Source organism: Colobus angolensis, unplaced genomic scaffold (assembly GCF_000951035.1).
Source record: "Colobus angolensis palliatus isolate OR3802 unplaced genomic scaffold, Cang.pa_1.0 Scaffold100, whole genome shotgun sequence".
Lineage (NCBI taxonomy): Eukaryota > Metazoa > Chordata > Mammalia > Primates > Cercopithecidae > Colobus > Colobus angolensis.
This window is the reverse complement of record NW_012110920.1, coordinates 2010572-2023183: the sequence shown is the minus strand read 5'-3', so window position 1 is coordinate 2023183 and position 12612 is coordinate 2010572. Positions and strand designations below refer to the sequence as shown.

At 37.8% G+C, this 12612-nt stretch overlaps 1 protein-coding gene across 1 annotated transcript in view; it reads right to left on the bottom strand.

Annotated features, from left to right (window-relative positions):
* Positions 1-12612, bottom strand: part of MCM9 (minichromosome maintenance complex component 9) — a 125074-nt gene that overhangs the window by 66939 nt on the left and 45523 nt on the right. The gene's annotated exons all lie outside the window — the stretch shown is intronic.

Sequence of the window (12612 nt, the reverse complement as noted above, 5' to 3'; positions counted from 1 at the left end):
TCTTTCTCAAAATATCTTACTGTAATGTATGCATCTATTTTCAGACAGTGGTTGACTATGGGAAATTGAAACCACGCAAAGCAAAACCCCGGATGAATTACTGTATGCACTAAAGTAGTAAGCATAACGCACTAACGTAGTAAGCATAATGCACTGAAGTACTATATCAGCCAAGGATTAAGTGTAATTTTATAATAATGTTTAATTTATACACCATAACCTTCCTGAGCCCCTTTTTCAATCCTGCCTCCCTCCCCATCTAGATAAGAATGTTTCCTTCCTCTTTGAAACTTTCCATTTCCCAACTAGTAACTCCAGTCAATACATAGTTATATACACCCTTCCAAAAAACAGCACTCATCTTCCTGTTGACTTGTAGTGTTTGTATCCTATGGTAAAATTCAGTGAGAGAGTCAGTGTGCGGAATTTATTGTATAAGTATTACATTTTCTCTCTGAGGACATGGAACTAGTGGCCAAATAAAGGTTCATTAGAAGCACTAAGGGAGGAAAAATGGCACCAGAGATTACTAGCAAACCAGGAATAATGACTGCACTTAGAAAAACTGAATGGTGAAAAGAGGGTTAAAAAATTAAAAACATCACTGCAGAGGTTTCACTTCTGCAATGGCAGTGTGAGGAGCTCCATGGACATCCTCCTCACTGAATCAAGTATAACTGGTGAAAATTATTTTTTAAAATCCAACCATTTATATAGACTATGGAAAATCTAAGGGCATACAGTAAATGAAGAAACATTTATTCATTGAAATCTAAAACTTGGTAAGAACAGTGAGAGTCTATGACACTTAAATCATGACCTGCTTCCTGCTTCTCCCCTTCTCTCCTCGCTTAGCTGGATGGAGGCTTCACTACAGGTGAGTGTGGTCAAGAAGAGGAGCGCCCTATGAGCTCTTAAGCAAGGGATAAGATACTGGCACCAGGAAGGGTAGAAAGCATTTCTCATCCCCTCCACCTGTGAGGTACAGAGGCTATATTCCTGGTGACTGTGGCCAAGAGGTCACAATCTTCCTTCCTCCACCCAATCAATCCCAACGCACAGAGCAGAGGATCTACCACAGGCGTGACAGGCAAAGAATTGTGGGCACCCCAACTGCTTTCAGTCCAGCTCACTCATAAAGTAAAGGTTCCACCTGGAAAGACAAAGCCAGTAAGGACAGAGGCTACCATTTCCACCCACTGGCTGGAGCAGTAGCTCAGAGAGTTTGACCAGTGGGAGAGGAGAGTCCGCCAAAACAGGGAAAGGGAAATCTGAATCTTCCCCCACAAGAAACTGACTTTATTTGGAACAAGGTGCAGGGAAGTTCAAGCCTAATGGAGATTTTGGTAGCAAGTAACAAAAAGGCTAGTAGCTCTATTATAGCTATATGCTAAACCATAGGCCAGCTAGTTTACCATAGAGAACCAGGAAAACAGCCAGCCAACAAGAGCACTTCTAGGGTCAGAACAAACCTCAAATACTGGACTCAAAAAAGTATCCCCGACTAAATTTAATTGGACCAGAGTGCTGAGCAACTTATCCTCAGGGCATTGCCAAAAAGAACAGAGCAATCAATAATTAGAGCCTACCAGCTGAGTATGATACCAAACAGCGCAGATAGCTTAACAGAGATAAGGAGAGAGTCAAGGAAAGGTTGGTTAAAATTATCATCCTAACAGTGACTGTACACATGTAAAGGCTGTTGCCTCTGAGGAGTAACACCCGAGACTTCACACTGTGAGGAGACACAGACTTCAAGAACCTAGCCAAGTTACTAAACAAACAAGCAAACAACAATAAAAAAAAGGATAGAAAACAAGGCCTGGAGAAGGAGAATTAATATAAAGAACCAGTACAATACACTAAATTAAAATATCCAGTTTTCAACAAAGAAGTGTAAGACGTGCAAAGAAACAGGAAAATGTGGCCCACACGCAGGGAGGAAAAGACAACAGAAGCTGCCTGTGAGAGGATCCAGGGATGTCACACGTCGTGGGCAAAGACTTCAAAGTAGCCATTTTAAATGTGCTCAAACATGCAAAAAAAAAAAAAAAAAGTATGATGACAATGTCTCAACAAATAGAGAATATCAATAAAGAGATATAAAGGATTTTTAAAAACCAAGTAAGAATTCTGGATTTGAAATGTACAATAACTGAAACAAAAAATTCATTAGATGGCTCAAGAGTAAACCTGAAATTGCAGAAGAAAAAGTCAGCAAACTTTAAGAGAGATCAGTTGAAATTATGCAATCCAAAGAACAAAGGTAAAGGGCAAGACAAAAAATGAGCAGAGCATCAGAGAAATGTTGTACACCTTTAATCAGAACAATATACATATATTGGGAATACCAGAAGGAGGGGAACTAAAAGGAGTAGAAAAAAATGACTGAAAACTCTCCAAATCTGATGAAAAACAATAGACTATACATTCTAAAAGCTCAACAAAATCCAAGTAGGATATACATTTAAAAAAATCCACACCCATAAATCACAGTAGAAATGCTGAAAACTAAAGACAAAGAGAAAATTTTAAATCAATCAGAGAACAACTCTTCATTTATAAGGAGCCACAATAAAATTAAGAGCTGACTTCTAATCAGAAACAGTGGAGGCCAGAGGCAGTGGGATTACATATTCAAAGTGCTGAAAGAAAAAAATCCAACCCGGAGTCTGATATCCAGCAAAACTATCTTTCAAAAATTATGGGAAAATAAAGACACTCCCAGATAAACAAAAACTGGGAGCATCAGTAGCTAGCAGACATGCCTTAAAAGAATTACTAAAGGCAGTTCTTCAAGTTGAAAACAAATCTCTCTGGGTGATAATTCAAATTGAAAACAGAATGAGCACTGGCAAAGGTAATTATGTAACTAGAAAAAAAAACCAGTTTAGAGACACGTATCTTTTCTAAACTGATTTAAAAAGCAATTGTTTTAAAAAAGTATATAATTGTATTGTTGGGCCTATAACATATACAAATGCAATATATTTGGCAGTAACAGCAAAAGAATGCAGGTGGAAAGAAAGCTATATTGGATTAAGGAAATGACTCCACATGGTAACTCAAATCTACAAGAACAAATGAAGAGAGCCAGAAATAGTAATTAAGAAAGTTAATATAACAAACTCTTGCTCTTCTTTCTTTTCTGAGCTTCTTCAAAAGGTATAAAATTACATAAAACAATAATTATACCAATGTCTTTTTGTGTTTGTAACATATATAGAAGAAATATGTATAACAATTATAGCATAAAAAGGGGAAAATGGTATAGAATTGCACAGGGGTAACATTTCTGTATCTCACTGAAATAAAATAAGTCTACATCTGAAACACTGTGATACATTAAGTAAGCCCTATAACAACCACTAAGGAAATCATAACAAAAATAGAGAAAAATCATTAAATAAATAAAAAAATGCTATACTAGAAAATATTCATTTGATACAAAGAAAAGCAGTAGAAAAGGAATTAAAAAAAACCAAAACGACTTGAGACATACAGAAGACAATATGTAAAATGGCAGATAGGAATACAACCGTATCAGTAACATTAAATGTGAATGGATTGAATAATCCAAACAAAAGGCATATATTGACAGCATGGATACAAAAAAGAACCAACTATATGCTATCTGCAAGAGATATTTTAGATTCCAAGAAGCAAATGGGTTGAAAGTAAAAGGATGGAAAAACATATATATGTAAACATCAATGAGAAAGCTGTAGTATTTATAATATCAGACAAAAGATTTTTAAATTAAAAAAATTATTAGCAGTTAAAAGGGGCATTTTAAAAGGATAAAAGCATCAATTCATCAGGATAATATAACTAGGCAGATCAACGAAGAACCCCAAGATTAAAACAATAGCTGGCCGGGCACGGTGGCTCACACCTGTAATCCCAGAACTTTGGGAGGCCGAGGCGGGCGGATCACAAGGTCAGGAGATTGAGACCATCCTGGCTAACACGGTGACAACCTTGTCTCTAGTAAAAATATACAAAATAAGCCAGGCAAGGTGGCGGGTGCCTGTAGTCCCAGCTACTCGGGCGGCTGAGGCAGGAAAATGGCTTGAACCCAGGAGGCGGAGCTTGCAGTGAGCCGAGATGGCCCTACTGCACTCCAGCCTGAGAGACAGGGCAAGACTCCGTCTCAAACATAAAAAATAAAAAATAAAATAACAAAGAAGATCTCAAATCAGTAATCTAAGCTTCTATGTTAAACTACTGGCAAGCACAGGAAGGAAATAATAAATATTAGAGCAGAAATTAATGAAATAGAGAATAAAAATAGAGAAAATTAATGAAACTAAAAGTTGACAATCCTTTAGCCAGACTGACCAAACAAAAAAGAAAGAATCAAATTAGTCAAGTCAGGAATCAAAGATGGGGCATTATTATTCAAAGTCAAAAGGATTGTAAAGGAACAGCATAAACAATTTTACATCAACCAATTAAGTAACTTAGATGAAACTGACAAAGCCCTACAACTATACCAACTACTGAAACTAACTCAAGGAGAAAAAAAAAACCTGAATAGACTATAAACAAGAGGCTGAATTAGTAATAATAATAATTTTTAAAACCACCCATGAAGAAAAACAACACAGATAACTTCATTAGTGAATTCTACCAAAAATTTAAAGAATCAAATACCAAAATTTCACAAACTCTTCTATAGAGAGAAAAGAGGGAGAAACACTTCCTAATTCATTCTATGAGGCAGTATTGCCCATACACCAAAAATCAGACACAGACATCACCAGAATACTAAAGATCAATATCACTTATGAATACAGATGCAAAAATCCTCAACAAAATACTAGCAAACTAAATCTAGCATTATGTAGAAAGGATTATACACCATGAGCAAGTGGAATTCACTCCAGGAATGCAAGGTTCATTTAACACCTGAAAAATCAATCAATATGGTACTCTCGTTAGTAGAATAACGGACCAAAACACACACACACACACACACACACACAAAGAAAAGCACATGATCATCTCAACAGAAACAGGAGAAGCATTTGACAAAATTCAATACCCTTTCATGATGATAACATCTAACAAACTAAGAACAAAGGAGTTTCCTCAACCTGACAAAAGGCATCTACAAAAAACTCACAGCTAATATCATTTTTAGTGATAAAAGACTGAAAATTTTCCCATTAAGATCAGGAACGAGAGAGAGATGTTTGCTGTCACTATGCCTATTCAACGTTGTACTGCAGGTTATAGGCAGGGAAATTAGGCCAAAAAAAAAAAAAAAAAAAAAGAGAGAAAGAAAAAGAAACAAGAGGCATCCAGAAGGAAAAGGGAGAAATAAAACTATCTCTATTTACAGATAACATGATCTTGTATACAGAAAATCCTTAGAAATTTATTGAAACTCATAAATGGCCTCAGCTAGACTGATGGATATAAAAAAAAAAATCAATTGTATGTCTATACACTTGGCAAAGAAGAATCCGAATATAATTTAGAAAAATATTTCCATTACAATAGCATCAAAAAGAATAAAATATGTAGGAATAAATTTAACCAAGAATGTACAAAGCTTATACTATGAAGACAATAGGCAGGTGTGGAGGCTCACACTGTAATCTCAGCACTTCAAGAGGCTGAAGTGGGAGGGTGGCTTGAGGTCAGGAGTTTCAGACTAGCTCAGGCAATACAGTGAGACCCTTGTCTCTACAAAAAATTTTTAAAAAATTAGCCGGGTGTGGTAGCACACACACAAACCTGTAGTCCTTGCTACTCTGCAGACTGACATTAGGGGATCGCCTGAGCCCAGAAGTTCAAGGCTGCAGTGAGTTATCATCATGCCACTGTGCTCCAGCCTAAAAAACCAAAAAAAGAAAGAAGGAAAACTACAAAACATTATTCAAAGAAATTAAAGGCAAAGTAAATAAATGAAGACATCTCATGTTTACTGATTGGAAGGGACTATCATGAAGACGGCAATACTCCCCAAAGGGATGTATAGATTCAATGCGATCCCTGTCACAAACCCAGGTGGCTTCTTTCCATAATTGATAGAGTGATCCTAAAATTCATATGAAAATTCAAGGGATGCCAAATAGCCAATATTGAAAAAGAAGAACAAGGTTGGAGGACTCACACTTCTTGATTTCAAAACATACTACACAAACCTAAAGTTATCAAGACAATGTAGCAGTAGCATAAGGACATAGATCAACAGAACAGAATTGATTGTCCAGAAATAGACCCATACATTTAAGGTCAATTCATTTTGAGAAAGGTTCCAAGTCAATTCATTAGGAAAGTAGTCTTTTCAACAGATGCTGCTGGGAAATTGGACAAGCACATGCAAAAGTATGAATTCGGACCCCTTCACACCATATACAAAAATTAATTCAAACTTGATCAAAGACCCAAATGTAAGGTGCTAAAAGAATAAAACGCTTAGAAGAAAACTCAGGTGTAAATCTTCATGACATTGGATTAGGCAATAGTTTTTGAGAAATGACATCAAAAGCACAATCCAACGTAACAAAAATAGATTAAATGGGCATCATCAAAACTAAAAGATTTTACACTGCAAAGGACACCACCAAGAAAATTAAAAGATAATCCAAAGAATTAGAGAAACTTCTTGCAAATCATGTTTTCACAAAAGACTTTTACGTAGAACACATAAGGAACTCTTACAACTCAATAATAAAAAGACAAATGACCCAACTTTAAAAATAGGCAAAGAGCTGGCATGGTGGCATGCTCCTGTAGTTCCACCTACTCAGGAGGTTGAGGTGGGAGGATCACTTGAGCCCAGGAGTTCGAGTCCAGCCAGGGCAACAGAGTGAGACTCCATCTGTATTTTTAAAAAGGGGTGGAGGGGGTGGTTAATGATCTGAATAGACAATTCTCCACAGAAGATATACATAGGGCCAATAAGCATATGAAAGATGCTCAACATCTTTAGCCATCAGGGAAATATAAACCAAAACCACAACGAGATACTACTTCACACACCACCATGGCTATAATCAAAAAGACATAACAGCAAGTGTTGGCGGGAATATGGAGAAATTGGAATGCTGGTGGGAATGTAAAATGGTACAGCCACTTTAACAAACAGTCTGGTGGCCGGGCACAGTGGCTCACGCCTGTAATCCCAGCACTTTGGGAGGCAGAGGTGGGCAGATCACGAGGTCAGGAGATCAAGACCATCCTGGCTAACACGGTGAAACCCCGTCTCTACTAAAAATACAAAAAAGCTGGGCATGGTGGCAGGTGCCTACAGTCCCAGCTACTCAGGAGGCTGAGGCAGGAGAATGGCGTGAACTCGGAAGGCAGAGCTTGCAGTGAGCTGAGATCACTGCACTCTAGCCTGGGCAACAGAGTGAGACTTGTCTCAAAACAAACAAACAAACAACAATCTGGTAGCTCCTCAAAAAGAGTTACAATATCTGACCCAACAATTCCACTCCTAAGCATAAACCTAGAGAAATGAAAACATTTGTCCCATCCCATGAAAAAATTTGTACACGAATGTTAACAGCAGCATTGTGCATAATAGCCAAAAAGTAGAAACAACCTAGAATCCATCAATTGACATATAAAATGTGGTATACCTATACAATGGAATATTATTGGGTAATAAAAAGGAACAAAGCATCAATACATGACACAACATGAATGAAAGCATCAAAAACATAAGTTATGCTTAAAAGATGCTGGTCATAAAAGACTACATATTGTAAGATTCCATTTATATGCAATGTCTAGAATAGGCAAAACTATACAGACAGAAAGTAATTCAGTGCTTGCCTACTGCTTGGGGGATATGCTGGGGAGGGGGATGTGCTAAAGACTACACAGTATCTTTCTGAGATCATGAAAATACTCTAAAATTGATTGGGATGATGGCTGCACACCTCTGAATATTCTAAAAACTACTGACTCAGACGCTTTAAATGAGTGAATTAAATGTTACATGAATTCTATCTCAATAAAGCTGTTATCTAAAAAAATTGCTGTCTAATCATACCAGAGGGTACTTGGATGTAGATTCTTTGCATGCCGGATTCAAAGCCTTAGCAGGCACAAATTCTACCAACCAAATTTCTACCGATTAATTACCTGTTAGCTCATTTGTGAAGCATTTCTCCCCTTATCCTTTCTGGTTTTTGACTCTTTCTAAATGATCATGCATATGAGGCCTCCAATCTCACAAAGCCTACTTGCCTAGCTTCTGCCAAGCATGACTCCATCTAATGTCATTTGTCTCTATAGTAACCAACTAGAAAAGCTGCTATGCTTAGCAATGGCTTTGTACAAGCAGTGGTCTAGCCTAGAGATGTTTTAAAGATTTGAGTCCTCTCTACTGATTACTGCTTTTTTTCCTGGTATTAAAAAGTGAACCTCTAGAGAGAAAAGGATGGAATATACTATAAAACATGAAGGAAGATGGACTGCAAGTAGAGACTGAGTTCAAGAGGAAATGAGTTTAGAAGGACCTTGATTGATAAGAGGACTAAGAAGACATGGACAAAAAACTAAGTATAAGAAACAGAAAATAATTTTTAGGCATTTCCATTCATATTCTTCTGGTCAAAAACAACATAATGATATAAACACCAAGAAACTGCCAATAAACGTAATTACAGTGCTTCAGAAAGCTGACTAATATAATGTATGGTTATCTAAAAGGTATTTTACAGTATAGTCCAGCTATGGATAAGGGATCAGGTATAGCTTATATCTTCAACAAACTTCTAACACAATGGTGGGTAGCAAAGAACACAAAAGAGTGAAACTTTCATTAGTGAGGTGGAGCAGAGAAGGGGAGAGGGTACACTATGTAACAGACATGGAAACCTTATAAAAACTATAAGGATGCATTCCAGGATGTGTAGTTCCATCCCCTACACCTTCCAAGGGATGCCTTTTTCAACAGGAGGCTTGGCATCTGTAGTACCCCTGTGTGGAGCCCCCCCCAGCTTTGCCTTGGCTGGGTCTCCTTCTCTCTCCCAGTATGCACCTGGACCAACTCATTAATGGAGCTTTGTTCTTCAAGAGTTCTTTAATCAAGTCATTACTGGAGTGTCCACCAGCCTGTGGGTTCTTCCAGAAAATGATAGCAATCTATTTTTTCTACATACGAAGCCCACTCTAAAATTTACCTGACATGGTAGAGAGTACAAAGGTAGGACAGTCATCAGAGGAACGGGTTTCTGAGCACCAGCATCCTCATTTGTTATATGGGATGATATCTTACCCTCCTACCATTCCTGTTTGTGAAGCTCAAAAACATAGGTATTTTAAAGTTTTTTACAAATGGTCAAGAAAACACTTTTTCTTTTGCCTATTTTAACACAACTGGTTACAGGTGCATCTAACACTTTCTATTCTGCATCACACTTATTTGATTAGTTACCTTTCCTACTGAACCATAAGGTCTTTGTATGTCTTTGACTATTTCTCATAGAGCCTAGCATAAAATTTTCACACACAAAATGCTCTCTGTATGTATGTAATGATTATTGAAATCATTATTGTACAATTTACTCCATTTAGAAATGTCCACAAACTCCATCAAATCTCTAGTCTACATTTATACAGAAAATTTTATTTAAAACTATCATTAAATTTTGAGGTTAGTACTTCCATTCCTATGATAACTTTTGCAGTAGGCAGGGGCTGACACTCAATTTAATTCCTAGTTCTAATATATTTTAATTCAGCACATTTTGATTTAATTCAATTCTGGTATATTTGAATTCGCTCTTTCATCTTGTTTTGTGTGACCTCAACTTGACTTCAAGTTTCACTTCTCTGTAGAAGAGTCGTGAATCCATGCAAGTAAGCTGCATCTTGTGTCTTCAGAATTCAAGCTATATACCCAGTGGTATATACTTCCTCCAAAGAAGGGCAACAGCACACCACTCCACATATGCCACACCCTTACTGGCATGGCTAAACGACCACGTCATTTCACCCACAGGAAATGCTTGGGAACTGATCAATATTTGGATTCAGTAAGATTATATTCTCAAATAAGTTTAGTTCTGAGGGGAAAAATATCTTACAGCTATATTAGGTTGTTAGAGCTGCCATAACAAAATATCACTCACTGGGTGGCTTAAACAATAGAAATTTATTTTCTCACAGTTCTGGAAGCTAGAAATCCAAGATCATAGCGTTGGCAGGTTTGGTTTATTCTACAGCCGCTTTGCTTGGCTTGCAAATAGCCACCTTTTTGCTGTGTTTCCTCTATGTGCGTGTGACCCTGTTGCTTCTCTGTAAATCTACATTTCCCCTTATGAGGACGCCAGTGAGATTAGATTAGGGCCCACCCATACCACCTCATTTCACTTAATCTCCAAATACAGTCACATTCTGAGGTACCAGGGATTAGTCCTTCAACATACGAATTTGGGGGAGACATAATTCAGTCTAAAACAACAAGTAACTAGTTTCATTTATTTCTGCCCTAAGCACTAGTTTAGGCTTTGTTCATCTCAGAGCTGATAAAATCTCTCTCAGCCATCCTTCCCCCAAGTAACCCATAGTGAGAAGTGATTGGGGGATTACATTCCATGCAGCCCTCCAAACATCATGTGGGACCCCCTTGGGTACTTAATAAAGGAAGACATTCACAGTGACCCATCTGTTGTACAATTAGCTGTTTGGGAGTCACCAAAGTTGTTCAGCAACAGGTCCTATTGATTGCCTCTGAAACCAGACAGAGGCTTTCACAATTCTTTTGTTCCTACAGCATACCAGTTAAATTAGAAATATGCCAGGACATATCTGAGGAATCCTTTTGGATCTCTCCTGGAGTAAGGTAGTGTCAATGGTGAGGAAACTATTGCACAAAGTGTTCAATGACCCTTTAGTATTTCTGACAAGCAATAATACAAGAGTTAAGACAGGAGAAGCCTGGAACTAATTCTTGCAGCTTCCAGTGAAATGTCGGGGAATCTTTTCTTCTTAAATACTGTTGTATATGGTATATGACGTGTTAAACGAAAAGTTTTAAAGAAAATAAGCTACATTAGTGGCATCCAGGTAGATCTTCTCAGTCCTTCATGCTGCACATCCACCAAAAGTGAGTTTTATAACGAGTCTCACTGTAACACTTATGGTCAGACTGCAAAATGCACCTGATTTTAACAAGCATAAAATATCATTTTTATGAGAATGACTAGACTCTCCTCTTAAGAGTACCTGTAATAATCAGACAGCTGCATACACCAGTCTCATAGGAGTTTTAATCTTCAAATGGTCATTTTACCTTACACATACAGAGTGTCTTACAGCATATAGCAATTTCCACTTTATCTTAGCTAGTGTTAGAACCAGTACCAATAAGAATCAAGAGTATACGGTTTATCAGTCACAAAAATCTGTGTCTATCATCATGGTTTGACTCTTAATACTCTAATGTCACCAACAACTGGCTTGAAGAAGTCTTTCCTGGTAGGTCCTATATCTAACTGTTCAATCCACTGACAAAAAAAGGGAACTCTTCCCCACTCCAAATGGTATTCCTAAACGTAGGAGGGGCTGACATTAGCTGTCTCACATTAACTTTCAAAAGACCATCAGATGAAAACGTTTCATCAAAAGCCACCTACTGAAGTATGAACAATGCCCAAAGAATGACAAATCAAAATTCTGGGCACTATACTAAGAGAAAACTCTTCCAGAACAGATACTTTAGAATTAATTTTCTCTCTGAATTTGGCCAAGTTTGGTGGTTTCATTCACAACATTTAAGGAAAAAAGTGACAGTTTATGGATAGCAGGTAATAAAAGAAACCTTTATACCACTTACTAAATAGAAACGGTTTAGGCTCACAAATATGTTAAAGCTTTCTCTTTCCCCGCAATGGCAGTCAAGCAGCATAAACGAATCAACATCTCCTCAGTTCAGACCTCAACTGGTTACAGGCAAGCAAGGGCTCCTCAGAACTTGCTTTACTAATGGTTTAGGTCAGAAATTTTTTTGAAGATCAAATGTCTTGCTATGTCTTCGTGTTCTTTTCCCCATCGCTATTATGTTTGTTGCCCTGTTGGTCTCCTGACACTTCCCTTTTCTCCTTTTATGTTCCTGCTATGCTCTCCCAATGGCAGTAACCTGGGGTATAACTGATCACACCTCTTGTGATTTTTTTCTTATTCTAGGACTTTCCAGATCTGGACTCTGAAGAAGACGCCCAGGTGTAAGCCCAAAGGTTATCTATTTAAATTTTCCAAGCACAGTGTGTGGAAAATCATTCCTCGCCCTTCATTTTGTGTTGCTTAACGGCGCTGTCGTGCCTAAACGCAGATACTGGCCAAGAGCTACATTTCCAAAATGGCTTTGCTCCTTTCGAGCTGACATCGGTCTATAACATGCAATTTATTTCCCCTGCAGGCAATCTTTCTCTCTACTCCAAATACTACCCGATACACAGAAAGCCGAACCTAACCCAGTGTAAACACTGATTCTCATCTGCTAAATTCAGCAAGGCCGGCAAAGCTGCTGCACTGATGTAAAAAGAGCGTTAAAAAATAAAAAAAAAACACAAAAAAAACAAAAAACGCCAAAACACCCACAAGAAACCAACTGGAGGGGCGGGCGTCGGCCGAATCGCGCCC